Source organism: Coenobita brevimanus, chromosome 100 (assembly GCF_032717465.1).
Source record: "Coenobita brevimanus isolate Jiangsu-jjx chromosome 100, ASM3271746v2, whole genome shotgun sequence".
In the NCBI taxonomy this organism is placed as follows: Eukaryota; Metazoa; Arthropoda; class Malacostraca; order Decapoda; family Coenobitidae; genus Coenobita; species Coenobita brevimanus.
Window position 1 is genome coordinate 3,127,878 of NC_137053.1, and position 7,123 is coordinate 3,135,000.

Sequence of the window (7,123 nt, forward strand, 5' to 3'; positions counted from 1 at the left end):
GAAGGAGAGAGGAGGGGAGAGGGAGAGGGGGAACGGTGGAGGGAGGGAGGATGCTGGAAAGGGAAAGGAAAATAAAGGAGTGGGTGGAGGTAAGATGAGAGAAGAAATGAAGGAAAGATAGGAGAGGAGATACGGGAGGGAGGAGAGAAGAGAGAAGAGGGAAAGAGAGGTATAAAGGTGGAGGGAGGGAGGGGGAGGGGAGGGGAGAAGAGGGGAGGAAAGAGAGGGGAGAAGTAATTGGTGTCGGAAGCGTGGGAGGACAGAGGACGTGAGGTGTGGCGGGAGGGGGAGAGGGGGAGGGGAGGGAAAGGGAGGAAGGGGAGAGAAGAGGGAGGAGGGAGTGTAGAGAGAAGTTGGACAGAGAGAGGAGAAAGAGCAAGGAGAGGTGGAGGTGTGAACAGGTAGAGGGAAGGAGAAAAGGTGGAAGGAAAGGTGAGTGAAGGAAGGAAGGAAGGGAGGGAAAGGAAAGGAGGAGGGTGGAGGAGATGGGGACAAGGAGGGGAATGGAAGGGAGGAAGGAAAAAGAAAGTGATTAAGGGGAAGAGGAAGAGAGAGAGAGAGAGAGAGAGAGAGAGAGAGAGAGGTGGAGTATTAGGGAGGGGTGTAGGTGTGGCTGGGAGAAGGAGGGAGGAAGAGGAAGGAAGAGAGGAGGGATGAAAGCAACAGAAAGTGAGTCGGGGGGAAGGAGAAAGACGAGGAATACAAAGAAATACAGAGGGAAGATCACAGTACCAGGCCTTATAGTCTTTTGAAAGCTATTTATTACAGAAGTAGTTATAAATAGATTACAGTTTGTGTTTATCAGTAAAGTGAAAGGATGGCAAAGCAGGGAGTAGAAGAGAGTAGTGTGGGGAGGGGAAAGGTAGGGAGTAGAAGAGAGTAGTCTGGGGAGGGGAAAGGTAGGGAGTAGAAGAGAGTAGTGTGGGGAGGGGAAAGGTAGAGAGTAGAAGAGACAGTAGTTAGAAGAGGGGAAAGGTAGACAGCAGAAGAGAGAGTAGTTTGGGGAGGAGAAAGGTAAGGAGTAGGGAAAGAGGTGTTGAGAGAAAGTGAAGGAAGTGGGAAAGAAAAGAAGGGAGGGGAAAGGAGGGTAGACATAAACAGGACGCTGAGGGAAGGGAAAGGAGAGGTGTGAGAGGAGAGAAAGGGTGGAGAGGTGGAGAGATGAGTGGATGGGAAAGGAGAGAAATGAAAGGAAAAGGAGGGAGAAGGGAAAGTGGGCGTTGAGGGGGTGGGGGAGGAAAAGGAGGGAAAAAAGAGAAAAGAGAAAGGGAGAGGATGGGAAAGGAAGGGAGAGGAAGGGAATAGGGGAGAGGTGGCGGGTGAAGGTGATAGTGGGGTGTGTGTAAGGGTGAGATGGTGCGGGGGAGTGTTTTAGAGAGAGAGAGAGAGAGAGAGAGAGAGAGAGAGTGTGTGTGTGTGTGTGTGTGTGTGTGTGTGTGTGTGTGTGTGTTGGGGGGAGAGAAGGTAATAGGAAGGATGTTGGAGAGGACAGGTGTGTGTGTGTTAGGTGAAGGGATGAGTATAAGAGTGCACATAGGAGTACACAGGAAGTACAGGTAACAGGAAGTCAATTAGCCTGTGATGAGGTTACCTGCTGTACAAAAAAATAAATAATTCTACGGGGATCAAACCGACGTGTGTGGAAATAATGATAGAGAATAATAAGTGTGTCTGAGAAGGGGAAGATGTTGGGGGAGTGGGGAAGTGTGGGGAAGACTATAAGGGTGGGGGTAAGGGAGACAGAAGGCAGGGGGCTGAGGGTGGGGAGTGAAGATAGGGGTGGGTGAGTGGGGAGAGAAGGTAGGGGTGGATAGATGGGTGGGGTGAGAAGGATGGGGGGATGGGGTGTGAAGACTGGGAGTAGAAAGTGGGGAGAATTATACCATGATGGGATGGAGGTGGGGCTAGGAGGAGGCAGGGTGGGGTTGCGGGTGTGTAGGTGTGGGGGTGTGGGGGTGGGGGTGTGGGGGGACTTTAAACACACCTCCCCACAGTTTACACACAAGCGTTTGGCCAAAAGTGGGTCATTTTGTGTTGTGGCCGGACTGAAAAGTGCCCGTTTCCCCCGCTAAATTTTGCTTTTAAGTGCTCGTTTGCCGCTCAGGGGGAGGGGAGGCGGGGCGGGGGGTTTGGGGGGTGGTAACGAAAAGGGGGATTATGCGGAAGAGGAGACTTGGATAGAGATAAAGGAGACTGGGATAGGAGGAAAAGAGGAGAGAGAGAAGAAACTGGTAACTAGAGAGATAAGAGGGACTGGGAGTGAGGTAAGAGACGAGAGACAGAAGCAGCAGAGAATCAGAGGGAGATAAGAAAGAAAGAAAGTGGGATAGAAGAGACAAGAGAAGAAATAAGGACTTAGAGAGAAGGAAGAAATAAGATGGACGTGGGAATAGAGCCATATAGAGGAAAAAAAACGACAGAAAAACAGAAATAGAAAAGAGAGACGGATAAAGGAGGGCAGAGTATGAGAGTGAGGAGAAAAGGAGAGACTGAAAGAACAGGAGAGGAAAAAGAGACAGAAAAAAGGAAGAGAAGGTGTGAGAGGGGCGAAGAGGACAGAAAACGGAGAACTAGTTGAGGACGGAGGAAGGAGTAACTATAATAATAATAAAAAAACACGATATAAATAAGAAAGCCAACAGTTTAATCCCACTTCTAAGGTGACGTTTTTCTTCATATATTTCTTGCTGATAAAGGTGATTTATTTTATTATTATTATTATTTTTTTTTAAGGGAGAAATCTAGTAATAAAGGAGTTAATAAAGGCCACATCTAAGCTCCCTAGATAGAAAAGTCACCCCTATAGTCAATAAAAATAATCTAGGAGTCCCCAAATATACAGTGCTATGGCTCTATATTTTTTCCCTGGTTCTGCATCCTTTCCGCAGCACTTCTTCGTGACTAGCACCATATTCTAGCGTTAAGTTATTGTTGCACCTCAGCATTCAAGATTGAGGATGGCAATTTTAGGCCACGTTAAAGGGAAGGGAGTATAGCGCCTCTCAACTACAAGGGATTTCACATAGTCTAAATAAAATTGTCTATGTGTATTGAAGGGGTTAGAGAGAGAGAGAGAGAGAGAGAGAGAGAGAGAGAGAGAGAGAGAGAGGGAGGGAGAGAGAGAGAGAGAGTGGAGAAGTAAGAGGGGATAAAGAGGGGAGACAGTAGGAATGAGGGAACAAGGGGAAGGACCTGGGGAAGAGGAAGGAGCCTGACAGAGGGGGGATGAGAGAAAAGTCAAGAGGAAGGAAGAGATGAAGAGAAGAAACGAGAGGGATAATGGAAAATGAGGAAAGACAGAGGAGAAGATGAAAAAATGAATGAGGAAAGAGGAAGGATGAGATAGAGAGGAGAGAGGAGAGTAATAAAAAGAAAAGGAATAATGTACAGGAAGACAAGAAAGGGGGGAAAAGGAAATGGGAAAGAGAGAGAGAGAGAGAGAGAGAGAGAGAGAGAGAGAGAGAGAGAGAGAGAGAGAGAGAGAAAGGAAAGAATAAGGAAATAGGAAGAAAGATAAAGGAGAAAATATGAGGAAAGACAGAAGAAAATGGAAAGTAATAAAAAACATGACGAAAATGAGTGATTATTACAAACGAGAAAATTAAAGAAAAGAGAGAGAGGATGAGAGTAGGAGAAAGAGGAAGGAGAGACTTAGGAGACGAGATAGGAGAAACAAAGGAAAAAAAGAAGAGGAGAGAGAGGATGAGGAAAGAGGGGAAAGGGAAAAGAGAGACAGGAAAAATAAGGGAATAAGAAGGACGACATAAACAAGCAGGAATGTTAGGAGAGGAATGGGGGAATTAGAGAGAGAGAGAGAGAGAAGGCATGATAGCAGGTAACTAGGAATTATACGTGAAGAAATTAAATAAAAAGAGAACAGAGAGAAGAAAATAAGAGGAGACAGAGAGAAGGTAAGGGAGACTCAGGCATGATAAGAAAGTGGCAGAAATGAGAGAGAGAGAGAGAGAGAGAGAGAGAGGAACCAAATATAGAGACAGAGAAGGCCATATAACGACAGGGCTTTACAGAGAAATCGAGTTACAGAAGGAGACATAGCGATGAGAATAAGAGACAAGACACAGACAAGACGCTAGGGAACCACAGAAGGGGAAAATCTTAAGATGATGATGGCGTGGGAGGGCAGTGGCGACCGTCTGCATGCAAAAAAAAAAAAATCTAATTATTCCATATTTCCCCCTTTCCCCCCAAAAAAACTCTCACTTTACCAAATTTTCCCCTTTTCCTCTCAATTTCCCTTCCCTCCTCTCCTCGCAGAATTAGACATCTGCGGGGGAATGTAGGCTAAACGTGAAGAAGACGATGCCTTCCCTTTCTCCCCCTTCCCTCCCCTCCCCTAACCATTCTCCCCACCCCCTCCAAACCCCTCTCCCCTGCTCTCCATACCCTACTCTCCAGTACTCTAGCCACTCGTCTCAGTTACTCTCCCCATCCTCCTCCTACCTTACTCTCCCCTCCTCTTCCCCTCTCTTTTCCCTCCCCATCCCCTCTTCCTCTCTCACCTTCTCCTCTCTCTTCCCTCCTCTCTCTCCTCTCCCTCGTCGTGGCTGTACGTAAAGAGCCATCACCATTCATTAGTTTTTATCTTTATGTATATTATTTACTTTGGCGAAACTGGGGCATCTGGGGATAAAAAGGACCCTGTGTTTTAAGGTAACTGTGTGTGTGTGTGTGTGTGTGTGTGTGTGTGTGTGTGTGTGTGTGTGTGTGTGTGTGTGTCCTGCTCTGAACTGCTGCCAACTCCGCACATCTTCCTTTCCTCTGATGTTATGTACACCTTTTTTCTCTCTTGTCAGTCGCCATACGCCCACCCTCACACCATACATATCCACCCACATCACCATACATATCCACCCACATCACCATACATATCCACCCTCGTACCACCCATATCCACCCACATCACCATACATATCCACTCTCGTAGCACTCATATCCACCCACTTCACCATACATACCCACTCACATCACCATACATACTCATCCACCTAACCATACATATAAACCCATCGAACCATACATATCCACCCACATCACCATACATATCCACCCACTCTCTCATACATAACCACCCACCTCCTTGCTCCTCTGGTCTCATCCCACCTACGTCATACATTTATCTGCTAAATATTTACCCATTTTCGTAATACATCTCACATACATTTTTTTTAAATATGGAAAAAGAGCCCAGGGCTGATATCCTACAAAATTAAGCTTGTCTAAAGAGAGGTGAATAAAAAAATGAGGCCTAAATCAAGATCCATTCATTTCTCCTGTACACGTTGCATTTAAAAGACTGGAGGTCATAGGCAGTGGGAAAGACAGACTGAGGAAGACCGATGTAATGTTGATCAGTTGCATAAATGATAGACTAGGAGTATCTGTCAGCATGGCATATAGATATAGTGATCATATGGAAGTGCACGCACACACACACACACACACACACACACACACACACACACACACACACACACACACACACACACACACACACACACACGGCAATCAGAAACTTCGCCTGGAGTGTGAGGGACTGAATGCATGACCGTCTGGTTTACTGATCACTCCTGTTGGATTAAATTGAGGCAGCACCATTAACCCATCGCATCCACGCACACGCAAACACGGGGGAAGAGTGTGTGTGTTTGTGTGTGTGTGGGGGAGTGTGTGGGGAGTGAGAATATTAGAGGGGAGATGAGGAGGGGTGAGGAGACGGAGGGAGGAAGATCGGAGAGGGGGTGAAGAGGAGAGGTGAGGTGGACGGAGGTGAGACGACACTGAGGAGGGGAGGAGAGGACCTTCAGATTCTTTAACAACTCCCTAACCCACACACTCTCCTTAGGTTCGAATCCCACATAAGGAGATCCAACACCCCTTTGACCGCTATAAGGAACACTGTCATTCGGATCCCTTCTGTTCCTTATGATCGCTCTTTGGTAACAGTTTTTAGCGTAGCGGTGATGAAAAAAAGTGTTAGTAGGAAAAACAAAAACAGAGGTGGAAAATTAGGTTTGACGCTGAAGTAGGAGAGATGGAAGACGAACATTAATTTAGGGATAATGTTAAGGATGAGACTGAGGCATGGGAAGCGTCGTGACACCTCTTCCTAAGCGATTTATTTTGCCTACAACATCATGACGTTCTCTTGTACTTTTTTTTTTTTTATGCTGGTTTATGTATCAACGTAGCGTGTATCAGTAGCTTACAAGAGAATGTTATGGTGAAATGTACAGAATAAATCAATATGGAAAAGATGTTACGAACTCTTCAAGGCACTTAAAATTTGAAACTAAGACGGACTGAGATGGAGTGAAGAAATGCAAGTGAATCTTAGTGCGTTATTCCCGTGCGATTATGAAGCTTGTTAACACCTTTTCCTTACCGATTTATTTCTGATTCTGCTCCGTTACTATATTCTTGTGTCATTTTCATGCAATCTACGTCGACATTAAAAATATGTAAGAAGCAAAAAAAGATTATATTAATGGGTGATTTGGAAAATAAATCGCTAAGGAAGAGGTGTTAGGGAGCCTCCTTGCCCTACGAGACTACGGACACAAATATTTCCCAAGACTACAACAATTAGTGTCCTGCTGAAAGTAACATGTCCATACTTTCTTTTATTATCATTATTATTATTATTATTATTATTATTATTATTATTCTCTCGTTCTTTTAATGTCCTTCTGTTGTACTAGTTACTTCAGTACATTATATATATATATATTTTGTTTAGTTTGGCCTACTTCGCTTGTACGCAAAACATAATTCTATGGTTTGTATCGGTAATGCACGCACACGCACGCACGCATTCAACACACACACACACACACACACACACACACACACACACACACACACACACACACACACACACACACACACACACACACACACACCTCTCTCTCTCTCTCTCTCTCTCTCTCTCTCTCTCTTAGCCTTTTATTTTCTTGTGCTCTTTCCGTCTGTTTCTTAATGACAACATAGTTTTTTCTTTTTTTAATTTTAGATCAACATTATTTTATTAGTTTAGTAATTTTCATCCATTCCACATTTAACTGCTTTTCAAAATTAAGAAATATTACACAATTTCATAAACTAG